Source organism: Rhodnius prolixus, unplaced genomic scaffold, assembly GCF_049639745.1.
Source record: "Rhodnius prolixus isolate KJV_2025 unplaced genomic scaffold, Rpr scaffold_1, whole genome shotgun sequence".
In the NCBI taxonomy this organism is placed as follows: Eukaryota; Metazoa; Arthropoda; class Insecta; order Hemiptera; family Reduviidae; genus Rhodnius; species Rhodnius prolixus.
The window spans coordinates 5,281,033-5,308,877 of record NW_027411581.1 but is presented as its reverse complement, the minus strand read 5'-3'; the positions used below and the strand labels follow the sequence as shown (position 1 = coordinate 5,308,877).

The 27,845-nt window shown below is 32.6% G+C and overlaps 1 protein-coding gene across 2 annotated transcripts in view; it reads right to left on the bottom strand.

Moving 5' to 3' along the window:
• The window catches only part of Atf3 (Activating transcription factor 3), a 110,160-nt gene that overhangs the window by 62,129 nt on the left and 20,186 nt on the right, over positions 1-27,845 (bottom strand). Inside the window, exon 7 of one of the 2 annotated variants that reach the window (XM_074128074.1) lies at positions 20,575-20,682. The exons of the other annotated variant lie outside the window; for it this stretch is intronic. The gene's annotated coding sequence lies outside the window, so the exon portion shown is untranslated. The remainder of the gene's footprint in view (positions 1-20,574; positions 20,683-27,845) is intronic. 2 annotated transcript variants of the gene reach the window in all.

The window sequence follows — 27,845 nt, the reverse complement described above, 5'->3', positions numbered from 1 at the left end:
ATAATTATTCACTTTCTTGGATATTCTTATGCAATCTTTTTTTTTTTTAAATTAAAAAGAGTTCGTATTATCAATGTGAACCTAGAATGAAGCTTTCAGTAATAATTCCGAGTTTAAAGGAAACCTTGGCTACAAAAAATAAAACTCGTGCAAATGTTCACTCTAGATCGTTTTCTTCTGCAATATTGATTTGCATATTACCTTTAAGCTTAAAACTGTTAATAAAAGTTTCCTCATGGAATGAAGATTGCATGGAATAAATTTAAACAAATCCAAAGTTTAAGACTTAGTTTATTTCCATGGTATTGTTTATTCAAAATAAATAAATAAGCAGGAAGAATAATCATCCTTTGTTATGTACTTACTTCTACTTTTTTACATAAACACGAAAGTAACATAAATGCAAAAAAAGCAAAAAAATAAAATCTACAGATATATGTATTTATTATGCTGTGCAATCTAAGAATAACCTTGGATGCGTTTATTTATTTGTTTAGCACGATGCATTTTTAGCTGCATGATAGAGAATAATGGTAACTAAATTGAATGTAAATTTCAACGGGAGGGAGCTAGTTTATTGTTTCTATAATTTCTGTCATTCAATTGTGGGGTGGTTTTTTACAATTACAATTCGTAAAATATTTGGCATAATGTTAATATAATTTCTTTACCTAGTTAATGAAAGTAAAAAAACAAACAGCAAACTGTGGTGCCATCTTATTATCAAAATAAATTGATACAAAATTAAAAGAAAAGAAAAAAAAAGCTGTGTCTGTACGTAAAGTAAAGTAATTCTTTTTTTTCGGGCTCACTTTACTTCCAATTACCAAGTAAAGTGCCGTGGACGGAGGCGACTAGCAAACATACTTTACTGCAAATTTCTCATATTAGCCATTAAAGTTATAGACTGGGAATATAGCCTAGTACCGCAATACATCTTAGCTTTGCGGGTCTAGCCTCTAACCGCTCGGCTACCGTGGCGCCTTGTGTCTGTATGTAACTATAAAATTATAAAATGTGTAGGCTGGACAACAACAAAAAAAACTGTAATATGAATGACAATTACAAATACTCAATAGTCTGATTAACAAACAATTAAAAGACTATTAGCTTTAATTAATTTCAATTATTTATCTATCTTGGAGAGTAGTCATCGATATTACTAAGACCAATGATGAATTTATAGTTAGCACTGTCCTTTTCTCACACTCTAAGTTTATGAGAATATTATGATCGGAATCTAATTGGGTTTTTATTAAAACTATCTTAGCAGCACCGTTATAAAATGTGAGGGTTGATCGTCAAAAAGTGTACGAAAAAGCGTAACGTTGAAAAAAACTCAACTTTGACAATTTGTTTGCTCTTTTTTTTATAAAAGAGTTCTCATTTTTTTTAAAAATACATAGGTCAGATCCTTCTTTATAACTGTGGTTTTTTTTTGCAAAACCCAGATCAAATAGCTTCGGAGAAAACTATTACCAAAAATTTGGCAAGAACGGTATTTTCAGAAATTTAGATGAAGGAGTGCAGAGTACTTTTTTAGAATTCACCATTGGTGCGGCCCCATAATATTTAAAAAAAAAAAACTAAGTGTCCCTTCTATTTACGAAAGGATTCACAGGACTGTCTGAGACGTAAAGTAATAGCCTAGTTTTTCAGGCTGACTTTACGTCCAACTACTAAATTAGGTGTTGTGGACGGAGGTGACTAGCAAACATACTTTACTAAACCAGGTATAATACTACTAATAATAATAATAATCCTAGGAGCATCTTACAGCTCACTGTCCGGTGATGTTGTCTGTAACGGGAGAACACTGTCCGGAGGCCGGCAGTGCACTGAAAAAAGCTCCGGGCGCCAATAACCTTAGATGTTGACGCGCCTTAAATCATAAAATAATAATAATAATAACAATAATAATAAAAAGTTTTTAAAAAATTATAAAATAACCGAATTTACGTGTACGATTGAGAATGTTTACATATTGTCTTAAAAACGACACGCACGATTTTCTTACAGCTTGCTATAATAACAACTTGCGGGCAAATGATTCTGTACCTTTAACTTCTACTAGTATATCTTGGAATTTCCACTTACAATATTCAGGGACCATAAAAACGATTTTTCCAGATGATAACGCTTGATCCAGAAAATTCGACACAATCGCGGGGGTTAGCATACTTTTATACAATTACATTTTTTTTAAAATGCATTTATCGTGGAGGGTGCTGAAAGTTTGGCAACCAGTACGCATTTAGTTTAAATATTTAAACTTTTTGTTTTTAATACGTATAGTGGCCAATTAATAGATTATAATCTATTTCTTCCACCAATTAGAATTATTCTCTCGCAAATAAAAACGAATTAAAATGAAAGCAAAAAAAAAGAAGTAAGACAACAGTTAATTGGTTCCTTTCTATACCATGGCCATATAAATTAAATACCTTTTTCTCAATAAATCAGTTACTTTTAAGTTCATAGATATAAATAAAATTGTGATTCTATATTAACTGGTTATTATTATCGATTTCATACATCGATTTTTTTTGTAATATGTTTTTTTGTTCTCTCGTGGTGTGAAGTAAGTTAGTATAACGGTATGATTTGGGCTTAAGATTGTTTACTGGTATTTTGCAGTGTTTTAAAGAGGTATTGAGGTTGGAAATGCGAATGCTGCCATTCAGTAGCGTTATTTACTGTATAGATCTGGAAAACTCACACCAGATGTATCTTGATGTAAATCCCTCAAGACTTGCTTTGAAAGGAAGAACACAGAACGTCAAATGGAATGGGGTTATTTTTTTCTTCGGTTAGGATAGATGTTTTATTGTGTGTTCTAGAAGGATCTAAGTTAGGGTCTTGAATGTTTCTGACTTTTATGAATGATTTGCCAGACGGTTTCGAAAATGCATAAGCACTTTTTTTTTAAAAAAAGATTCGAAACTTTTTATGAGAATAAAGTCGTTAGAAGACCATTCGGTTGACTATTCTGGTTAGGATAGTTGAAAATGGACTAATTTGACCTAAACATAAAATAGCAGAAATATCAAATTTTATATTTAACAAAGATGCCATCAAAGGAAACCAAAAATAAGGTTTATGTCAAAATAAGTCAACCGGAAGTCTTACTTTACACAAATCGATTTTTTTTAAATGGCCCTGACCTTCTTTTTTGTGAATCTTGGTGTACCTATTGTATGTACAACTAACGGTGCGAATTGGGCTGTCTCAGATCATATTGAGACTAAATTTCCTAATTCGAAGATAAATGAGCTGTGCAGAAGTTAAGAAAATTTGGAAAAACCGTTAAGAATAACGACAAGAGTCGTGGTGAGTGTTCACAGCTGATCCTGGAAGACCAAGACTGTAACAAAAATTTTCCCACTTCTGGTACTACTATAACTTGCAATCTGCCTTACCTTGGTGCATAGATAAACAAATGAATAAACACAGCACAGATCAGCTGATTTAAATAAACAGCTGCGCTTTTTTGTTTGCTAAATAAATATATTCATGTTTTTTTCTTTTAAATTAAACAGTAAGCCAGCTGTATAAACCTACACAAGAATAAACAAAGTTGTGAATTTCATTAATTAAATAATTGAACAATAATAATACAACAATAAATAAAGATAAATAAATAAAATAAGATCAGATAATAGGCAGATAGATAATAGGCGATAGATATGGTAGATTAAAGTGTGAAATTAAAAACTCCCCCCTGGAATATATTGTGTTCAGAGTTATAATTTAACGTTTTATTCATACAGCCAATAACAAATAGATCACGAACTTTGTGGTCCTGTTTTATAAAATATAAGAGAATTATTTCTCATGGGAACTAATTTTGCCTTGCTTTAAAACAACTTCAAAATTTTTAAACATCTAATAATTATTAATAGTTTATTTAAAAGGGAGTATTATTTATTTGTTTTTCGTAGTGTTACTGAAGAGGATGCTGGGATAGTTGATGAAGAGAAAGTTAAGAACGATCGAGAAAAACAAAAAGTAAACTTATAAACTGAGGTACAGACTAGAATCTCTAAAAAATACATAGTTATAGAGATTAGAATAGAGGCGCCAGGGTAGACGAGCGGTTAGAGGCGAGACTTGTAAAGCTAAGATGTATTGCGGTACTAGGCTATATTCCCAGTCTATACCTTTAATGGTTAATGTGAGAAATTTATAGTAGAGTATGTTTGCTATTCACCTCCGTCCACGACACCTAGTTGGTAGTAAAGAACGCCTGAAAAAATAGGCAATTTCTTTACTTTACTTAGAGACAAGAATAATGTGTGTTCAGTTCAACCATAACCTCACGAATCTGCATGAGCAAAACAATAAGTTACTAAGGACCCAAGTGAGATTGCAGTAGAGGAGAGCATGGAAAAAGTTAATCATCTCCTCTCTTTAGATGCTGCAGATATAGTAGAAGTAGGAACCAGTTTCGTAAAAGAAATGTCAACAAGGTAATCTTCAATCATAACTCTCATCATTATCTTTAGGCTAAGAGATAGATAAATAGAGATATCCTCAGAACTCTGGTTAGCACGTTGTTGTGTTGGAACAGAGAGAAACTTTGGGCGATAAGAAATGATAATTTCTGTCACAGGCTTTCCCGTTTTTCCAAGAACTTCCCTAAAAAGCCAAAGAAGTTACCTAATGTTAGAAAGGGCACTGCGGAAAAGGTGTTTTCGCACAATGAGAGTTATCATCCCAAAACTCATGGCTCTTTCTGGGATACCAGTATAACCTCCCTAGAATCTACCCGGGAATCTGTGAAGGGGCACACTGGCATAAGGAGAGTTTAATCCTGACTACTGATTCCAAGAATGTCCTAGGAAAGCCTAACTCCTAGAAGATAACATTGAGGTTATCTCTAACTACATCTCACTGCTCTTCCCAAGTCTTCCTCGGACATCCAAGGTATATTTGCTAGTTGCTAGAGAGAAATATACCCCAACACAAATCCTCTAAAAATTGGTTCTAATGAGAGGGGAATCTTCTTCATAATGTGTCCAGAGATTTGTTGCAAAGTAAACTGCGGCTCCCCCATTATTCCTAGAACTTCCCTATTGAAACAGGGTGAGTTCTGGGCTGTTACAGGATGTTCTGGAATTTTGGTTGCATTGTAGTACGTCCCGTACCAAAAAAGTGGTCCTCGAGTGACACTTTTATTGATCACAGGTCACTTCATCAAGTGAAGGCGTTTCATTCACTTTATACATACAGAAAATTTAATTTAGTAAAAATTCCAAATCAGAGATAAAAACTGTATTTAAAAATCTGAAGTGCCTATTATCAGTAAGAGTTTAATTGAATATACATTATACAGAACATAATTTATTATTGTAACTTATTTTTTATTGATCTCAAAATCTATTACGGTTAATACAAAGATTAATACAAAAAAAAAAAGCAAATAACTGCGCTATTTTCTCACACACACACACACACGCACACTTTATCACTTCCGCTAAAAACTAAACACTTAACATCCTCTATAAAAACGTATAATTAAGGGCAAACTCTGTATTAAAGTGTCTGTTATTCAATTTAAACAATTCAAGGCTATCCTATTTTACAACAGCGTTTGGCTTTGATTTTTTTGTTTTATTTGAACTCAGTTCATATATTTAATTGCAAGAATTAATTACAAGGCTCTTTCGTAGTTAGTCTGGTATATTTGAACAAAGTCACACATAAAATACGCTAACATCCTACTACTCTCACGACTTCCAGTAACTACTATTCCACCAAGGATCGAACACACAAAGTTTCTTCAAACTTTGTATGTTTTGAGTTGTTATATTCATTCAATTCTTAATAGGGGCGGGTGTTGGACTAGTGGTTGGAAGAGCGTGACTTTCTAAGTGGGAGATCCCCAGTTCGAATCCCGAGTATGACTACTTTTTATTTGGTAAAAAAAATTGTTTTACAGTAAAGTATGTTTGCTAGTCACCGAGCGGTTAGAGGATAGACCCGCAGTGCTAAGATGTATTGCGGTATTAGGCTATTAACCTTTAATGGTTAATATGAGAAATTTATAGTAAAGTATGTTTGCTAGTCGCCTCCGTCCACGGTACCTAATTTGGTAGTTGGAAGTAAAGCCAGCCTTAAAAAAATAGACTTTACTTTACTTTTACTTACTATATTCAATTCTTAATCACATTAGAAGGGAACTATCCATTCGAAAATGAAATAAGTAATCCTTATTCGAACTTCCAGAATTATCTTTCCAGTAAAATGTAGTGGATTAATCAATTTCTGATCTTTATAATAAGTTTAAGAAAAATCATTGGACCTGTTTGCGAGAAAACTCTTAAAATACGGAAAAATCTATCCAATAAATTGGCACTTACAGTCAGCTAGCTTTCTTCAAATTTGGAAACTGAGGCCCCATTTTATTCTTATTAATAATATACAAATGAAAATCAGGCACCATGGTAGCCGAGCGGTTAGAGGCTAGACCTGCAAAGCTAAGATGTATTGCGGTACTAGGCTATATTCCCAGTCTATACCTTTAATGGTTAATATGAGAAATTTATAGTAAAGTATGTTTGCTAGTCGCCTCCGTCCACGGTACCTAATTTGGTAGTTGGAAGTAAAGCCAGCCTTAAAAAAATAGACTTTACTTTACTTTTACTTACTATATTCAATTCTTAATCACTTTAGAAGGAACTATCCATTCGACAATGAAATAAGTAATCCTTATTCGAACTTTCCAGAATTATCTTTCCAGTAAAATGTAGCGGATTAATCAATTTCTGATCTTTATAATAAGTTTAAGGAAAATCATTGGACCTGTTTGCGAGAAAACTCTTAAAATACGGAAAAATCTATCCAATAAATTGGCACTTACAGTCAGCTAGCTTTCTTCAAATTTGGAAACTGAGGCCCCATTTTATTCTTATTAATAATATACAAATGAAAATCAGGCACCATGGTAGCCGAGCGGTTAGAGGCTAGACCTGCAAAGCTAAGATGTATTGCGGTACTAGGCTATATTCCCAGTCTATACCTTTAATGGTTAATGTGAGAAATTTATAGTAAAGTATGTTTGCTAGGCGCCTCCGTCCACGATACCTAATTTGGTAGTTGGAAGTAAAGTGAGCCTGAAAAAATGGGCTTTACTTTACTTTACGTACAGACACAGCGGGCTTTACATCCAACTACCAATTAGGTGTCGTGGACGGAGGCGACTAGCAATCATACTTAACTATAAATTTCTTTTATTAACTATTAAATAAAATCCAAGACCTGAGACCGGGAATCGAACACAGTACCACAACAGTACATAGTTATACTACTGTATTTTATAGGTTTTTATGGCTGAGATTAAAAAAAATAAAATATCGTACTGATAACTGGATTTTCTTAAAAGTTTTTATAAAATGTAAATGTTAATTGCATTTTAAGGAAACAGAAAGAAGCCTAAGAGGAAACATAAAATAAATAAATAAATAATGGTTTAATAAAATTGAAATGTCGGTTTGATGTAAACATTTACTTATACAAAAAAAAAAAATTCACTTATCCCAACTGTCCAACTGCACATTCTACTGGGAGATAATAAAGTTTAAAGCAAGACTTCTGATAATTGACTTGCACCAACAGTAGCTTTAATGGAAAATATGTACATACATACTTGTATATAACATATTGTATAATAGTATTGCCATTTCCTTCTATGGAGTTAGGCACTAAAATTTAAATATGTGCCTAGTTTACTTGGAATACTTCCACCGACAGTCTATGACCATGGTGAATGTCTTTAGAGGTGATTATTTTATTTTGATTATTGTATTTTTTTAAATATAATGTAATATTTATAAATAAAGAATATATAATACTTGGTATACTATTAGTATCCATAATAGTGAGGTATTCAATCTATGTATGAGTTTAGTATGAACCGAGGAGGGGGGAAGACTTTGATATAAAAACCTTTTAATGTTTTCATTTCGATCTCTAAAACACTAAATGTTTTGGTTTAAACACGAAGTTCTAAAACTTAGCAGCTTTATTCTAAGCCTAGACTCTTTACGATACTCCACTTCAGAAGACGTATTAACTTACTAGAAGTATAATGAAATTTAACAAGCTAGTAACAGAGAACTGACACCCCAGTGCACTAGGTTGGCGTTCTACTACTAATTAAAACTGGGCACTAATCAATCTTGAATATCTGTAGACTCATCAAGCTGTATGCCAACTTTGTGGCTTTGTTCAATACTTTCCATTAATTATTGTTGAAACAAGTACTAAGCAATTGCTGTAATCCTTTTACCAAACAGTCTCATTTGTGGCTTTGTTGAATTTTTTTCCATTAATTGTTGAAACAAGTACTCAGCAATTGCTGTAATCCTTTTACCATAGAGTCTCATTTGATAATGGAATTTTACGCAGTTCATCTGCACACTTTTTTCCATGAATCAACTTGAGTACTTAAATACTTAAATTGCTACAGCAATACAAGTTCCTCACTAATTAGTAAAAAGTTTTTTCCCCTCCTTTCGCTGTTAAAAAATATGCTTCGTAGGATGCTCACAAGTATTTTTCCTGGACCGAAACACATTTATTTTAAACTTAGTATTTCCTGTTTTTAATTCTCCCAAAAGCCATACAAAATATTCGACTGTTTTATTTGTGCGAGTAGAATGCTTCGTTTCAAAATGTCTTTCTGATTTTGTGAACTTCATGCTTCCATCAGCCAAAGTTTCGAAGCAGATTAAACAAAGCGGTTGCTGTTTATCTTGATAATTATTAAAAAAGTAAACCCATATTACGGAAATGATTCATTGTGTCTTCTTTTTATTTGGACAATCTGGCTCTTTTCTTGTATTTTCAACTTATTTTCCAATGAACTCGAAGTCGCTTTGGTTTCTTCTTTTTCAGATTCACAACTTACAGCATGATTTAGCCATTTATCCATTTTAGAGTACGAATTCAACTAATATAAATAATAAAGAAGTAAGGATGTTTTTAATTTGTATGAAACGTAGAAGTTTATAGCCACTAACATTGACCATGTATTTGAAAGATTAATGGACAGTGTGCAATTGGGCGAAAGATAGTTTAGAATGTAGGAATAAAAGAGTAAATTTAAAAAAAACATTCAATTTTTGTGGAAAAACTTTTTATTGCATAAATTGATTCTTTATGAAATACCTACGGAGGGAAAAATAGTAAAAAAATTCTAAACTACTATTTTCATATAAACAAATACCGTTAAAAATCTTAATGGCGCATCGAACAAGCGTCTTGTAGGCGTGTCTACTGGCCAATAGAAACGTAGGTAGGTAGAGCTAAACCACGCTCAGTTACACGCCCAAATACCACTTCTAAGTTCCACCATTAAGACTTTTTAGGCAATTTTAGTCCATTAAAACAATAGTTTAGAATTTTTTTACTATTTTTTCCTCCATAGGTATTTAATAAAGAATGAAATTATGCAAAAAACAATAGAAATTATTTTCAAGATTTATATTACGCTTCAACATCAATTACGGTTATCGAATGATTGCAGAAAATGTTTCATTTTAAATATGACGTGCCCAATTTTAATTTGATTGAAGAATTTTGTCGGAAGAAAAGAGTAAATTTAAAAAAAACATTCAATTTTTGTGGAAAAACTGTTTATTGCATAAATTGATTCTTTATGAAATACCTACGGAGGGAAAAATAGTAAAAAAATTCTAAACTACTGTTTTCATATAAATAAATACCGTTAAAAATCTTAATGGCGCATCGAACAAGCGTCTTGTAGGCGTGTCTACTGGCCAATAGAAACGTAGGTAGGTTGGGCTAAACCACGCTCAGTTACACGCCCACATACCACTTCTAAGTTCCACCATTAAGACTTTTTAGGCAATTTTAGTCCATTAAAACAATAGTTTAGAATTTTTTTACTATTTTTTCCTCCATAGGTATTTAAAAAAGAATGAAATTATGCAAAAAACAATAGAAATTATTTTCAAGATTTATATTACGCTTCAACATCAATTACGGTTATCGAATGATTGCAGAAAATGTTTCATTTTAAATATGACGTGCCCAATTTTAATTTGATTGAAGAATTTTGTCGGAAGAAAAGAGTAAATTTAAAAAAAACATTCAATTTTTGTGGAAAAACTTTTTATTGCATAAATTGATTCTTTATGAAATACCTACGGAGGGAAAAATAGTAAAAAAATTCTAAACTACTATTTTCATATAAACAAATACCGTTAAAAATCTTAATGGCGCATCGAACAAGCGTCTTGTAGGCGTGTCTACTGGCCAATAGAAACGTAGGTAGGTAGAGCTAAACCACGCTCAGTTACACGCCCAAATACCACTTCTAAGTTCCACCATTAAGACTTTTTACGCAATTTTAGCCCATTAAAACAATAGTTTAAAATTTTTTTACTATTTTTTCCTCCATAGGTATTTAATAAAGAATGAAATTATGCAAAAAACAATAGAAATTATTTTCAAGATTTATATTACGCTTCAACATCAATTACGGTTATCGAATGATTTCAGAAAATGTTTCATTTTAAATATGACGTGCCCAATTTTAATTTGATTGAAGAATATTGTCGGAATAAAAGAGTAATTTTAAGAATAACATTAATTTTGGTGGTACAAATTTTTATTGCATAAATTGATTCTTTATGAAATACCTACGGAGGGAAAAATAGTAAAAAAATTCTAAACTACTGTTTTCATATAAATAAATACCGTTAAAAATCTTAATGGCGCATCGAACAAGCGTCTTGTGGGCGTGTCTACTGGCCAATAGAAACGTAGGTAGGTAGAGCTAAACCACGCTCAGTTACACGCCCAAATACCACTTCTAAGTTCCACCATTAAGACTTTTTACGCAATTTTAGCCCATTAAAACAATAGTTTAAAATTTTTTTACTATTTTTTCCTCCATAGGTATTTAATAAAGAATGAAATTATGCAAAAAACAATAGAAATTATTTTCAAGATTTATATTACGCTTCAACATCAATTACGGTTATCGAATGATTTCAGAAAATGTTTCATTTTAAATATGACGTGCCCAATTTTAATTTGATTGAAGAATATTGTCGGAATAAAAGAGTAATTTTAAGAATAACATTAATTTTGGTGGTACAAATTTTTATTGCATAAATTGATTCTTTATGAAATACCTACGGAGGGAAAAATAGTAAAAAAATTCTAAACTACCGTTTTCATATAAATAAATACCGTTAAAAATCTTAATGGTGCATCGAACAAGCGTCTTGTGGGCGTGTCTACTGGCCAATAGAATCGTAGGTAGGTAGGGCTAAACCACGCTCAGTTACACGCCCAAATACCACTTCTAAGTTCCACCATTAAGACTTTTTACGCAATTTTAGCCCATTAAAACAATAGTTTAAAATTTTTTTACTATTTTTTCCTCCATAGGTATTTAATAAAGAATGAAATTATGCAAAAAACAATAGAAATTATTTTCAAGATTTATATTACGCTTCAACATCAATTACGGCTATCGAATGATTTCAGAAAATGTTTCATTTTAAATATGACGTGCCCAATTTTAATTTGATTGAAGAATATTGTCGGAATAAAAGAGTAATTTTAAGAATAACATTAATTTTGATGGTACAAATTTTTATTGCATAAATTGATTCTTTATGAAATACCTACGGAGGGAAAAATAGTAAAAAAATTCTAAACTACTGTTTTCATATAAATAAATACCGTTAAAAATCTTAATTGCGCATCGAACAAGCGTCTTGTGGGCGTGTCTACTGGCCAATAGAAACGTAGGTAGGTAGAGCTAAACCACGCTCAGTTACACGCCCACATACCACTTCTAAGTTCCACCATTAAGACTTTTTAGGCAATTTTAGTCCATTAAAACAATAGTTTAGAATTTTTTTACTATTTTTTCCTCCATAGGTATTTAATAAAGAATGAAATTATGCAAAAAACAATAGAAATTATTTTCAAGATTTATATTACGCTTCAACATCAATTACGGCTATCGAATGATTTCAGAAAATGTTTCATTTTAAATATGACGTGCCCAATTTTAATTTGATTGAAGAATATTGTCGGAATAAAAGAGTAATTTTAAGAATAACATTAATTTTGATGGTACAAATTTTTATTGCATAAATTGATTCTTTATGAAATACCTACGGAGGGAAAAATAGTAAAAAAATTCTAAACTACTGTTTTCATATAAATAAATACCGTTAAAAATCTTAATTGCGCATCGAACAAGCGTCTTGTGGGCGTGTCTACTGGCCAATAGAAACGTAGGTAGGTAGAGCTAAACCACGCTCAGTTACACGCCCACATACCACTTCTAAGTTCCACCATTAAGACTTTTTACGCAATTTTAGTCCATTAAAACAATAGTTTAAAATTTTTTTACTATTTTTTCCTCCATAGGTATTTAATAAAGAATGAAATTATGCAAAAAACAATAGAAATTATTTTCAAGATTTATATTACGCTTCAACATCAATTACGGTTATCGAATGATTTCAGAAAATGTTTCATTTTAAATATGACGTGCCCAATTTTAATTTGATTGAAGAATATTGTCGGAATAAAAGAGTAATTTTAAGAATAACATTAATTTTGGTGGTACAAATTTTTATTGCATAAATTGATTCTTTATGAAATACCTACGGAGGGAAAAATAGTAAAAAAATTCTAAACTACTGTTTTCATATAAATAAATACCGTTAAAAATCTTAATTGCGCATCGAACAAGCGTCTTGTGGGCGTGTCTACTGGCCAATAGAAACGTAGGTAGGTAGAGCTAAACCACGCTCAGTTACACGCCCACATACCACTTCTAAGTTCCACCATTAAGACTTTTTACGCAATTTTAGTCCATTAAAACAATAGTTTAAAATTTTTTTACTATTTTTTCCTCCATAGGTATTTAATAAAGAATGAAATTATGCAAAAAACAATAGAAATTATTTTCAAGATTTATATTACGCTTCAACATCAATTACGGCTATCGAATGATTTCAGAAAATGTTTCATTTTAAATATGACGTGCCCAATTTTAATTTGATTGAAGAATATTGTCGGAATAAAAGAGTAATTTTAAGAATAACATTAATTTTGATGGTACAAATTTTTATTGCATAAATTGATTCTTTATGAAATACCTACGGAGGGAAAAATAGTAAAAAAATTCTAAACTACTGTTTTCATATAAATAAATACCGTTAAAAATCTTAATTGCGCATCGAACAAGCGTCTTGTGGGCGTGTCTACTGGCCAATAGAAACGTAGGTAGGTAGAGCTAAACCACGCTCAGTTACACGCCCACATACCACTTCTAAGTTCCACCATTAAGACTTTTTACGCAATTTTAGTCCATTAAAACAATAGTTTAAAATTTTTTTACTATTTTTTCCTCCATAGGTATTTAATAAAGAATGAAATTATGCAAAAAACAATAGAAATTATTTTCAAGATTTATATTACGCTTCAACATCAATTACGGTTATCGAATGATTTCAGAAAATGTTTCATTTTAAATATGACGTGCCCAATTTTAATTTGATTGAAGAATATTGTCGGAATAAAAGAGTAATTTTAAGAATAACATTAATTTTGGTGGTACAAATTTTTATTGCATAAATTGATTCTTTATGAAATACCTACGGAGGGAAAAATAGTAAAAAAATTCTAAACTACTGTTTTCATATAAATAAATACCGTTAAAAATCTTAATGGCGCATCGAACAAGCGTCTTGTGGGCGTGTCTACTGGCCAATAGAAACGTAGGTAGGTAGAGCTAAACCACGCTCAGTTACACGCCCAAATACCACTTCTAAGTTCCACCATTAAGACTTTTTACGCAATTTTAGCCCATTAAAACAATAGTTTAAAATTTTTTTACTATTTTTTCCTCCATAGGTATTTAATAAAGAATGAAATTATGCAAAAAACAATAGAAATTATTTTCAAGATTTATATTACGCTTCAACATCAATTACGGTTATCGAATGATTTCAGAAAATGTTTCATTTTAAATATGACGTGCCCAATTTTAATTTGATTGAAGAATATTGTCGGAATAAAAGAGTAATTTTAAGAATAACATTAATTTTGGTGGTACAAATTTTTATTGCATAAATTGATTCTTTATGAAATACCTACGGAGGGAAAAATAGTAAAAAAATTCTAAACTACTGTTTTCATATAAATAAATACCGTTAAAAATCTTAATGGCGCATCGAACAAGCGTCTTGTGGGCGTGTCTACTGGCCAATAGAAACGTAGGTAGGTAGAGCTAAACCACGCTCAGTTACACGCCCACATACCACTTCTAAGTTCCACCATTAAGACTTTTTAGGCAATTTTAGTCCATTAAAACAATAGTTTAAAATTTTTTTACTATTTTTTCCTCCATAGGTATTTAATAAAGAATGAAATTATGCAAAAAACAATAGAAATTATTTTCAAGATTTATATTACGCTTCAACATCAATTACGGTTATCGAATGATTTCAGAAAATGTTTCATTTTAAATATGACGTGCCCAATTTTAATTTGATTGAAGAATATTGTCGGAATAAAAGAGTAATTTTAAGAATAACATTAATTTTGGTGGTACAAATTTTTATTGCATAAATTGATTCTTTATGAAATACCTACGGAGGGAAAAATAGTAAAAAAATTCTAAACTACTGTTTTCATATAAATAAATACCGTTAAAAATCTTAATGGCGCATCGAACAAGCGTCTTGTGGGCGTGTCTACTGGCCAATAGAAACGTAGGTAGGTAGAGCTAAACCACGCTCAGTTACACGCCCAAATACCACTTCTAAGTTCCACCATTAAGACTTTTTACGCAATTTTAGCCCATTAAAACAATAGTTTAAAATTTTTTTACTATTTTTTCCTCCATAGGTATTTAATAAAGAATGAAATTATGCAAAAAACAATAGAAATTATTTTCAAGATTTATATTACGCTTCAACATCAATTACGGTTATCGAATGATTTCAGAAAATGTTTCATTTTAAATATGACGTGCCCAATTTTAATTTGATTGAAGAATATTGTCGGAATAAAAGAGTAATTTTAAGAATAACATTAATTTTGGTGGTACAAATTTTTATTGCATAAATTGATTCTTTATGAAATACCTACGGAGGGGAAAATAGAAAAAAAAATTGAAACTACTGTTTTCCTATAAATAAATACCGTTAAAAATCTTAATAGCGCATCGAACAAGCGTCTTGTGGGCGTGTCTACTGGCCAATAGAAACGTAGGTAGGTAGAGCTAAACCACGCTCAGTTACACGCCCACATACCACTTCTAAGTTCCACCATTAAGACTTTTTAGGCAATTTTAGTCCATTAAAACAATAGTTTAAAATTTTTTTACTATTTTTTCCTCCATAGGTATTTAATAAAGAATGAAATTATGCAAAAACCAATAGAAATTGTTTTCAAGATTTATATTACGGTTCAACATCAACTGCGGTTTATAAATGATTGCAGAATAAGTATGTTATATTTCAATAAGAAAGGATGTTTTTAATTTGTATGAAAAGAAGAACTTTATAGCCACTAACATGTATTTGATTGATTATTGGACACTGTGCAACTGTGCTATTGGGCTATACCTAAACTCTATTGAAAAGTGTACTGCCACAGAACAACTAACTTATACTTCATTGAATGGTATCTTTGATAGGATCACTACAACATAAATCCATCCCCACCACTTGCTGAACACTTGGGAATTACTGAAGTTAACCAAGAAAACTACCAAATTAGGTGTCGTGGGCGGAGGCGACTAGCAAACATACTTTACTATAAATTTCTCTTATTAACTATTAAAGGTATAGACTGGGAATATACCCTAGTACCGCAATACATCTTAGCTTTGCGGGTCTAGCCTCTAACCGCTGCGGCTACCGTGGCGCCCTATTTAATAGAGTAATGAAGAGCACTACTAATCTAGTTGCTGCTCTGTCTATATTGCAGTTAGGAACAGATGCTTCCTTGAAGTAAGTTCTAGTGAAATTCTACATCATTAGCATTAAAGCCTGATTTGGTGAACAATTCATTCTGTAGGAGAGTTTTCGGCAGTAGCCTCTTAAAATTTAGGGTGGATATTCCACTTTCTTGTCCTTGATTTTGGTCTGAGAAGTCTTCTGGCATTTATAAATTGGCCTTTTATTATGTACGCTTGAATTTAAAAAATAGTCAACAGTTGTACTTTATTATTGTATGTACAACATCTATACATGTACATTAGATAAGCAATTCATGTAACAATACAAAGAAATAAATTAAGACTGCATCCCATCTATACATTGGAATACGATTTATTTTTTTCCTTTTAAATACAAGGGAAATCGTGATGATTAAAAATTTAATTTAATTAAAAAATAAAATATAAACATGGCCGTGCTGTTTGTTGCATCACGTGATTTCCTTACACTCCCTTCGTCATTATTTATGTTTTAGTTTGTGAACTTAAAATAAATATGAAAATCGAAATTTGGTTTTCTTTGACCGTAGCAACAAAGGCACAGATCTTTTTGTGTTTGTCCTAAAAATGATATGAAAAACTTCGAATACATTTAAAATAAGTATATATGTATTTTCTTATAATTATGTTTGTTTTTTTATTCATACTTGCTAAAAGCTTGCGGTTATTTCTTAAGTTATGTTCTTTCTGTAAATTAACGTTCTAGCCAATATCAAAATAAAAAGATTTTTGCATAACGGCGAAATATTATTCTCCTCCCAGATTTCTAAATTTGCTCTATATTATTCGAGTAATAAAACTAATCATCTTGTTTAAATTACATTCAAGTTACTTGCTAGTCAAACATTTGCCAACAAGATCATAGAGAAAGATATTTATTCAAGCAATAAACCTTAATAATAAAAGCGAGATGAAGCGTGTTTAAACATGTTACCCGCATGCGCACTTCAGTGGGGTGGCCTCATGCGTGGTAATATCAACTGTAGACGGGTGCCGCGGTGAATACCGACTCCACCCTTTGCAGAGTAGTTGGAAACAAACGGTTTCAATTTAATTTCCTACTACTCCAGCCAACTAAAAGATTGGTAAAATTAACATTCCACCACCTGCTGGTAGTGCTTGTTTATACGAAAGTATTGCCTAAAGCTAAATATTGTCTAGACAAACTCAAATTAACATAGATAAAAATATTTAATACAGTCTACATTGTTGAAAAATCTCCCTTTTAGATATCATTAATTACTACTACGAAACTTTCCATTCATGTTACAATCTCCTGTTAAGTTGACTTTCTGGTTTACCCGAAATAAATAGCCATTTTAATGGAGGCCTTCCATTTTATTAAGTCCCTAAGGTTAGATTAGGGAGAGTCTAGTTTCTCCAGGATCTGCAGGCAACACAGGTTATTGTGTATGGTAGCTAAAAAACCTTTTTGTATTTGTGTCTGAATGGTGTCGCGCGGAATCTATATCGCCCCATTATGTGACCTACCTAAAGAAGTGGCTAATCACCGTTCCCCCCATCGGGATTAAAACAGTAATCCCCCAAAGAAAATTTAAAATAACAAACTTTTTTTAGGGATTTGAAATACTTAACTTTTACACTATTATTTACTCTATAGCCCTTCGTCAAGTATGTGAAGAAAACGTTTTAATACATACTTTAAAACCGAGGCGCCACGGTAGCCGAGCGGTTAGAGGCTAGACCCGCAATGCTAAGATGTATTGCGGTACTAGGCTATATTCCCCAGTCTATACCTTTAATGGTTAATATGAGAAATTTACAGTAAAGTATGTTTGCTAGTCGCCACGGTAGCCGAGCGGTTAGAGGCTAGACCCGCAATGCTAAGATGTATTGCGGTACTAGGCTATATTCCCCAGTCTATACCTTTAATGGTTAATATGAGAAATTTACAGTAAAGTATGTTTGCTAGTCGCCACGGTAGCCGAGCGGTTAGAGGCTAGACCCGCAATGCTAAGATGTATTGCGGTACTAGGCTATATTCCCAGTCTACACCTTTAATGGTTAATATGAGAAATTTTGCAGTAAAGTATGTTTGCTAGTCGCCTCCGTCCACGACACCTAATTTGGTAGTTGGAGGTAAAGTCTGCCTGAAAAAATAGGCGTTACTTTACAAGCAGACACACACAGCTTTTTTTTTCTTCTTATTTCCCCCCCCCCCCGAAATATATTATCAGTTTAATGGACATTTTGATAACAAGATGGCACCACAGTTTGCTGTTTGTTTTTTTTACTTTCATTAAGTAGGCATAGAAGTTATATTAAGATTATGCCAAACATTTTACGCTAACATTTTAACCTAATTTGGTAGTCACCCTGAAAAAATTGACTTTTTTTTTTTTTACTTACTTTATTTGGTTGGGGGGTGCAAAAAAAAAAAATAAACTGCGACAGATGGATAAAATTCACACTCAGAAACACCAATAAATCAAGGCCTGATAGTAAAGTTAAGAAATTTTTAGTTAAACTCCGCCCTTTAGGAATTCATTATAATAGAAGTGTAGGCGCAGAATATAGAAGACCAGCCTAACAAGGTTCAAAGGTGTACAAAGCGCGAGAGAAACTGGAGAGAGAGAGGGAGAGAGAGAGAGAGTGAGTGAGAGTTAGAAAGAGATGAAACTAGTTCCTGTATTAATTGGAGAAATTATTCTCTGCGCATGATAGATAAATGGCTGTCATTTTGATAAAAATATATTCAATAACCTCAAAAAAAATTGGCTAATTCTTTTTACACTTTAAAATAATAATTATTATTATTATTTCTATACAGATAAAAAAAAAAAAATGCGATATGCACATTATTGCAACATGTCGCTTGTTTTGCATTTAGCAGGCTGTTTTTTTATTTTTATGCGCTTAAACTTCTTATCTTTCGTTTAATAAAGTTTTGTTTTTGCATGTAGATTTTTAGATTGAACAAAGGTAAAGATTTCTAACTATTAATTTATTCTTAAAGTTAAAAACAGCGTCACTCACATGACTTTCTCTTAGTAATTAAATTTTCTTGAAATTTATCATTTTACCCCCCCCCCCCCCCACTAATAAAACCTATTTTCCCGCACAACTGATTTTCTAATTTTCTCCAAATTAAAAAATTTCAATGACTTATTGAATTCTTATTACCCAAAAAAGCAATAACCTGTAAGATTACCTTTAAGAACTTTTTATTATATCTCGTAATTTTTGAGTATGCTTTTAAAATTATGTCTTCCTTTATGCTTTACGTAAGTTTATAGAACAAAGAAAATTTTTATTTCAATGCTGCATTTCCACCCTTCTGATGTGGAAATTGATTAAATTGAGAGAGAGAGAGAGAGAGAGAAAAAAAAATTGAATATAATAACTATAAGTCTCATTAATAAGGGCTCAATTCGTACTTTAAAATCGAGGCGCCACGGTAGCCGAGCGGTTAGAGGCTAGACCCGCAATGCTAAGATATATTGCGGTACTAGGCTATATTCCCCAGTCTATACCTTTAATGGTTAATATGAGAAATTATGCTTAAAGTATGTTTGCTAGTCGCCACGGTAGCCGAGCGGTTAGAGGCTAGACCCGCAATGCTAAGATATATTGCGGTACTAGGCTATATTCCCCAGTCTATACCTTTAATGGTTAATATGAGAAATTATGGAGTAAAATATGTTTGCTAGTCGCCACGGTAGCCGAGCGGTTAGAGGCTAGACCCGCAATGCTAAGATATATTGCGGTACTAGGCTATATTCCCCAGTCTATACCTTTAATGGTTAATATGAGAAATTATGCAGTAAAATATGTTTGCTAGTCGCCACGGTAGCCGAGCGGTTAGAGGCTAGACCCGCAATGCTAAGATATATTGCGGTACTAGGCTATATTCCCCAGTCTATACCTTTAATGGTTAATATGAGAAATTATGCAGTAAAGTATGTTAGCTAGTCGCCACGGCAGCCGAGTGGTTAGAGGCTAGACTCGCAATGCTAAGATGTATTGCGGTACTAGGCTATATTCCCAGTCTATACCTTTAATGGTTAATATGAGAAATTATGCAGTAAAGTGGGTTTGCTAGTCGCCACGGTAGCCGAGCGGTTAGAGGCTAGACCCGCAAAGCTAAGGTGTATTGCGGTACTAGGCAATATTCCCGATCTATACCTTTAATGGTTAATATGAGAAATTTTGCAGTAAAGTATGTTTGCTAGTCGCCTCCGTCCACGACACCTAATTTGGTAGTTGGAGGTAAAGTCAGCCTGAAAAAATTGGCAGTACTTTACAAGCAGGCACACACCTTTTTTTTTCGTCTTATTCCCCCCCCCCCGAAATATTTTATCAGTTTAATGGACATTTTGATAACAAGATGGCACCACAGTTTGCTGTTTGTTTCTGTTTTGTTTTTTTTTACTTTCATTAACTAGGCATAGAAGTTATATTAAGATTATGCCAAATATTTTACGCTAACATTTTAACCTAATTTGGTAGTCACCCTGAAAAAATTGCCATTTTTTTTTTACTTACTTTAATTGTGGGACGGGGGGGGGTACAAAAAATAAACTGCGACAAAATTAAGTATTTGATACCTTTTTCAGTTTTCGTCTAGAACAAACGGAGGTCTCAAAATATTCAGATGATTTCTCAGTTGGGTTGCAATTCGATTAACAGCATTCTAAGGTCTGATTAGTTTTTGACTGAAAAAAAAAAAAATAATAATAAAAATAAATAAGTGAATTAGAAAAGAACATTTTTCACAGTAATGTCAACATTATTTTTTAAACAATTCAAATATCTCATTTATTAATTTTATTACTTACACCCGTCACAAATCAAATAAATCAAGGAATTAAATTAAATAAATTAATAAATAAAAGATTTATGAACATAAAATTACTTTTTCTTTATTTATTCAAATAGAATAATGTATCTTCAAATACAGGATTATGCCGTTTAAGGAAACCGCGTCTAATCAGAAAACTATTTATTAATGCCAGAATAGCCCAAACTAAATTTATTATAAGCTTCAAAAACGTGTAAATATCTGAGCTAGTCAGTTTAACAAAGCGCTGCTATTCTACGCCAAAACTGAATACAATACATTCTTGGGCACAATATTTAAACAAAAAAATAATTTCGTGGGATCAAAACTTCATAAAAATCAAGGCCATTAGTTTTTTTTTTTTTTTTTTTTTTTCTGTAAGTATGTGTGTGCATGTGAGACTTTTTCTTTATTTTTGTTTTAATCTTTGGGCCTCTAGTCTAAAGAGGTTATCACGCCGCGGGCAGCATACAAGACCACTACTAGCTAGCTCTCTCTTTCTCTTTCTCTAGCCCCCCTCTCTCACAGAGGGGGGAAACTAACAAATGACCTTGGACATTCACCGAACAGTAATGTCTCGGCTGCCGCAACTGACAAAAACCATAAGTACTACTACTACTTCTAGTCAAATGAGGTTAGCTCATTAACTTTAGGTGCTCTTCTTTTTTTTTTTTTTGTCATCATTCACCAAGAAACAAATCTCATAGCTTCCTTTTACGTCCACCCACTCCTTCCTTTAGAATGAGGAAGTGTCGTGAAATTTATGAAATTGACTTTCACAATTCCACCGGAAATAAACGTACAGTAATTTACTTATTTAATTTTGGTTTCTACCTTCTTTTTTTTATGGTCAATTTTTCTATTTTCGAAACCTTCTGACACAACAGACTTACATGCCTACATCCCTATTTTGAATTATATTACCGTAAATTGTTACCTTATCTGTTCGATTAAAGAATTTACATTAAAAAAAATATATATATATTTATTCATTTTTTTTATAAACAATTTAATTACAGATCTTTCTAAGAAATGTTTGGTTAGTTAAATTCCACTATTAGGTTTTTTTGCTTTTATTTATTACTCTTCTCACCCTTCCCCCCCCCCCAAGAATAAATAACAAATCTAGCTCAGTTTATAATCAACTGATAAGAAGTTGAATTTAAATTGATAAGATAATGATGCTAATAAGATGAAATGTTTAATCTCAACTTTTGTCTTTACTCTGCGAACCAAGATAAAAAAAAAAAAAAACTGAGAATATGCGATTTTTGTAAATCAATTATCCACACCATGGTTTTAATTTCTAATAATCGATATTTACAAAGGTATTCCTGCTTATTAGCTAAATTTAAATCTTCCTAGGAGCTTCTTACAGCTCACTGTCCGGTGATGGTCAGTGTTGTCTGTAACAAGAGAACACTGTCCGAAGGCCGGCAGCGCACTAAAAAAAGCTCCGGGCGCCAATAACCTTAGATGTTGACGCGCCTTAAATAAAACAAAAAAATAAATTAGCAGGAAACTTATAAAAACTTCTCGTTAGGAATAGATGATAAGTAACTAAACACGCACAAGTAAATGGGCCACGTTAAAGGATTTTAGTCCCTAGGGCGCAGTCCCCTAAAACGACCCAATCTAAAAATAAAATTTCAGGTTTTGCGTTTTTTAATTTTTTTTTTTTGAGATATTTGCTTCAAAAACACCTACACAACTATATACAGGAAGAGAGAGAACATTTTCTTTAAATAAACTATCTGGGGAGCCCAAAAAATGGATACTTCAGATATAAACTAGAAATAAAAAATTTGATATAGAGAGATATAGAGGCTAGACCCGCAAAGCTAAGATGTATTGCGGTACTAGGCTATATTCCTAGTCTATACCTTTAATGGTTAATATGAGAAATTTATAGTAAAGTATGTTTGCTAGTCGCCGCGGTAGCCGAGCGGTTAGAGCCTAGACCCGCAAAGCTAAGATGTATTGTGGTACTAGGCTATATTCCCAGTCTATACCTTTAATGGTTAATATGAGAAATTTTGCAGTAAAGTATGTTTGCTAGTCGCCACGGTAGCCGAGCGGTTAGAGCCTAGACCCGCAAAGCTAAGATGTATTGTGGTACTAGGCTATATTCCCAGTCTATACCTTTAATGGTTAATATGAGAAATTTTGCAGTAAAGTATGTTTGCTAGTCGCCGCGGTAGCCGAGCGGTTAGAGCCTAGACCCGCAAAGCTAAGATGTATTGTGGTACTAGGCTATATTCCCAGTCTATACCTTTAATGGTTAATATGAGAAATTTTGCAGTAAAGTATGTTTGCTAGTCGCCTCTGTCTACGGCACCTAATTTGGTAGTTGGATGTAAAGTCTGCCTGAAAAAAATAGGCAATTACTTTACTTTTAGTAACAGAAATTAAAATCGATAATAATGTACTTGTTAATACGTATACAAATATTTATTTCATTAACTTAATTTCTTACTTAGCAGTGAAAAGAGAGCGAAATTTTTAAAAACACACAACAACCCGCGCCAGTAGAGTTCGTGTCTACACTATATTCGGCCACACCCCCAAAATTAAAGGGCATACTTCCTAATGGCCTATGCACGTACTAGACTTTCAATAATTACACTAGATGGGATACCATTTCCAGTAACAATCACCGCTCTCCATGTTTACCTTTAAAATTACCAACAATATATATATATATGGCAGGTTACCAAGGTAACTTTAGCGTGAATATTAAACCTTATATAATGTGCAGGTTAAGTAAATAAACCGTAAATATGCTGACATTAAACTCTGATAGGGTTTTCTTCTATAGAAATTATAGGCAATTTTTAGATTACCTGCGGATGTAGATGGGTTCTACATAGATTAAAGGATTAGGATGAACTGCTGTTGAGGAATAAAAATGAGATTTCCCAAGATCTCTGACTGAAAGAGATTTTGAGGTGATTATGGTTTAGTTTCAGAAAAAAAAATGAGCATGAAGAATTTCCTGAAATAGTTTTTGACTGTAATGTCTGGATGCTTAGAGAACGATCCCTTATATTTCGACGCTTTATAACCCAAATAGTTCAGATTAACCAGTAGTTACAAGAGTCTCTTTAGGTTATTTAAGTTGAGCTATAAGCGTGTGTCGAGTAATCTCGACGAGAAGTTTGTAGCACTGTTAGTTTTTTCTAGTCTTTTTCAGTGTATGTGGGAATTCCATGTCGACCGTTTAACAGGTAAAATCCAAAAAATATGTACTCTGTGTTGCTCGGAAGTGCCACTTCCAGGAAGTGGACTTTTTTTTAATGGTTACTTTAACGTAACATATAAATAGTGCATAATACGAGGTGTGGCTATTAAATAACGAGACTGATGCTGCTACAGAAGAACTATGCATGCGCCAAATCCTAACGACCGACAGCTGTGCAGCGTAAAGAGCCTTCTCTTCTTTCGATTGCAGCGTCTCACGTGTTTGTATAGAAATCAATCTGACCGGAACCGTCGTTTGTCTAAGAGGTGTTAGTTTCGTTTTGCCGAAAACATGATATTACACTTGTATTTAGTAGAGCAACGAATTGTCGTGAAATTTCACATGAAACTTGGTGAAACCGCTACTGAAACTTATCTTTTATTAAAAGTTTATGGCGATGAATGTTAATCACGTGCGCGAGTTTTTGAGTGATTCAGGCGTTTCCAAGATAGTCAAGAAGACATCGGAGATGATGACCGCCCAGGTCGCCCTTCCACGTCCAAAACTGATATCAATCAACATTACTACCGTGAGGTGCTTGCTCAACTCCGTGAAAGAGTAAGGGAAAAAACGACCCCGATTTGTGGAAGAACAAGTCATGGGGGTTCTCCATCAAGACAACGCGCCGTCTTACGCTCACACTGAATTGTCTTTCAACTTCCCAGTCTTTAGGCCATCCGCCCTTATTCACCTGACCTGGCCACCCCATGTGACTTTTATCTGTTCGCCCAAAGTCAAATCTGCGTTAAAAGGAACACGGATTTCAGTCCGTTGAAGCTGTCATGCAGGAGCTTACAGAAAAAGACTTCCAGCACTGTTTCGAACAATGGTAAATTCGCATGGAGCGTTGTAGGGATAGGGTAGGGGTGTAAATTGAAGGTGATAATAACTAAATATGTATAAATTTAAAATAAAATGTTTTTACAGCAACAGCCACACCTCTTATTGAAGTAAACGTATATTTAGTGCAAGTTCTCCGTTTCAAGTAATTAGTTTAGTGACGTAAACTACGATAACAGAAATAAATTTGTAGGTACATCAAAGTAATTTGACACAAAATGACTTCATTCAACAACAATTGATTTTTTTAAAAACTTATTCTACGACAACTTATAAATTTTTAAGGTTACTGAATAATTAAAAAAACAAAAACAAATGGTAAAAGATTTAAGAGAAATTATCAAATTATAAAGAGATTTCCAATAAGAGAAATTTTGTGAGAATATATGGTGAGAATATGAAATTAAAAGCAAATCGAGTTAGGAGGAGTGTTCAAATCGCTCTGTGTGAAAGGCACCCTCACTGGAGCTGTAATTATTAGCATACTGAATACATATTTATTGATGTAAGAAATCTATTTATAGAATATAAGCTAATAAAGCCGTGATTTATTATTTATCCAGTTACTATCTGTAAAAAGAAAAAAACCAGCGGCTTCTATCTGCTCCTTCTACAGTAATTAGGCAAATAACATTCTTTATTATTGGTATACAATGAATACAGCCGGCTTGTCATGTGTCAAATTTACGGAATTGGATTTCTTCACAAAACCGGAAACCGAGTTAAAAGACGACGAAGCCGTCTATTAATACTGGAGGAAATGGTGGGTTTTGCTCGTTTTACCCAGGAGCAGGAGTCTTCTTCTACAGAAGGAATAATTTGCTGGCAGAGAAAGAGAGAGTAGTAATCCCCCCCAAAAAAAACATTCTTCACAGGACTCGCAGGATGTCAAAACGCCTATTTTCCCGTGATTAAAAAAAAAAAAAGGATAGCTAATTCTTAAAGTTGCACTAATTTTTAACCCATATTCATCAATTTCCTATCACCTATCTATGATCGATTGTTCATATCGATATTTCTTTTTCCGGATTGAATGAATTGAAATTTTTGAAATACTTAATTTAAAAAAAAAAAAAAATCGATTACCTACATATTAATATATATAAATAAAAATTAACTTTTCTATATAGTTGACCTCGAACAGTAATCACTACAATACGTTTAATGTCCGCCTACAACTTGACGAAGAGAAAAGTGTAACAATGTAGGAACTCGATATATTCTAACCTTAACAAGAAGAGGTCAGCATCATTTACCAGTAAAATGATTAAAATTGTTCATGACGCATTCTAATGGTACATTAATTTATAAATAACTGAAATATTTTATTATAATTATTATTATTGAACAATTTATTGAATACAAATTCCCTGGAAATAAATTTTATATAATACAGATTTACATGTATGTATGTAAGTACGTAAAAATGATTAGACAAAATCATTAAAAAAAAAAAAAAATCTATTCTGTAAAGTGAGACTTCCGGCAGGCCGATTTGCCTAAAAAAATTTAGAATTTCTGTCACGTATGTAATTCTGATTAATACTCTCTCTTCCTCTGACCTCCTCCTAACTACTACACAACTACTCACCATTTTTTTTTTTTTTTTTTGGAACATTTTTACTTCTTTTATACTGGAATGAAAAGTATTATGATTGTGTGAATTTTTTTAAATCAAATTTTGACCGGAATAGTATCCGTTGTTAAATTTACTAAGTCAGGAAAAGTGGTCTTTGGAAAATGGTATTTGACGAATGTATTTTTTTTTTTTATTCAGCTTAATAAATTATTAAATGATTAAGCTCATTATTATGATTACATTAGGCGCACGTAACAAAGCAGGTGGTTAATCGTATAAAATGGCCACGATAGCCGAGCGGTTAGAGGCTAGACCCACAATGCTAAGATGTATTGCGGTACTAGGCTATATTCCCAGTCTATACCTTTAATGGTTAATATGAGAAATTTTCAGTAAAGTATGTTTGCTAGTCGCCTCCGTCCACGACACCTAATTTGGTAGTTGGATGTAAAGCCCGTCTGAAAATAGGCCTGAAATCTTTTATATGATTGTTTGAAAATACAAAAACAAAATGGCGTCTCTTAAATCTTACAATACAAGAAAAATAGGAGGAGTTTACCAAATCAATTAACAAATTATATTACGCAATTACTAAACTTGAAGTCTATTTGTTCCAATTTTCCTAGCCAAACAGGTAGTAATTAGGTCATTAATAGGCGGAGCTCAGTTAATTTAAAAAACTGCTGAAGATCGAAACTATGTGGCCTAATTATTATTATTATTCTATCAAGTATTTAATTTGAAAATTTTGATTACTTTAAGAGTATAATTGAATTGCGTCAGTTTATATTAACTTATTTTTTTAAATTAATTTGGAAAAAGTTAATTATAAGGTCACAAACAAATTAATAAATAAAAAGGGATTTGTGGTGTTCTAATTGTTTTGTAAAGAAATTATTTTTTGTAATTAATTTTTTTTTTCAGAAGTGGCTGTGAAAAAACAGGAGTACTTACTTGGCTAGGCTGTAATTGGAAAAAATGTTTGTAAATTGTAAGAGACAGAATACTTGTCAGCGATAAAAACGTTCATTTTTAAATATTAAAAAAAAAACATTTTTAGTCAAAGATGGGTGTTTTTCAACGTCACGCTTTCTCGTGTAATTTTTGACGATCCTACCAGACGGTTTTAGACAAAGAAGTGGCAAATTAAAATGAACCCACAGAAATGCCAGCATGCCATCAAGTTTACTCTGTCGGCGGGGCTCCGGTCCTCCAGTCTTCATCAACAGCAAACCTCTTCCTTATAGAGATCTGGTGCGCTACTGTGGACTCTTCATACACTAACGACTCACATGAAACCCACAAACTAGACTTAAAAGTCGAATGGCAAAACGTGCGAAACTGTTTTTTTTTTCAGACTACTTGGAGGACGCTCCTA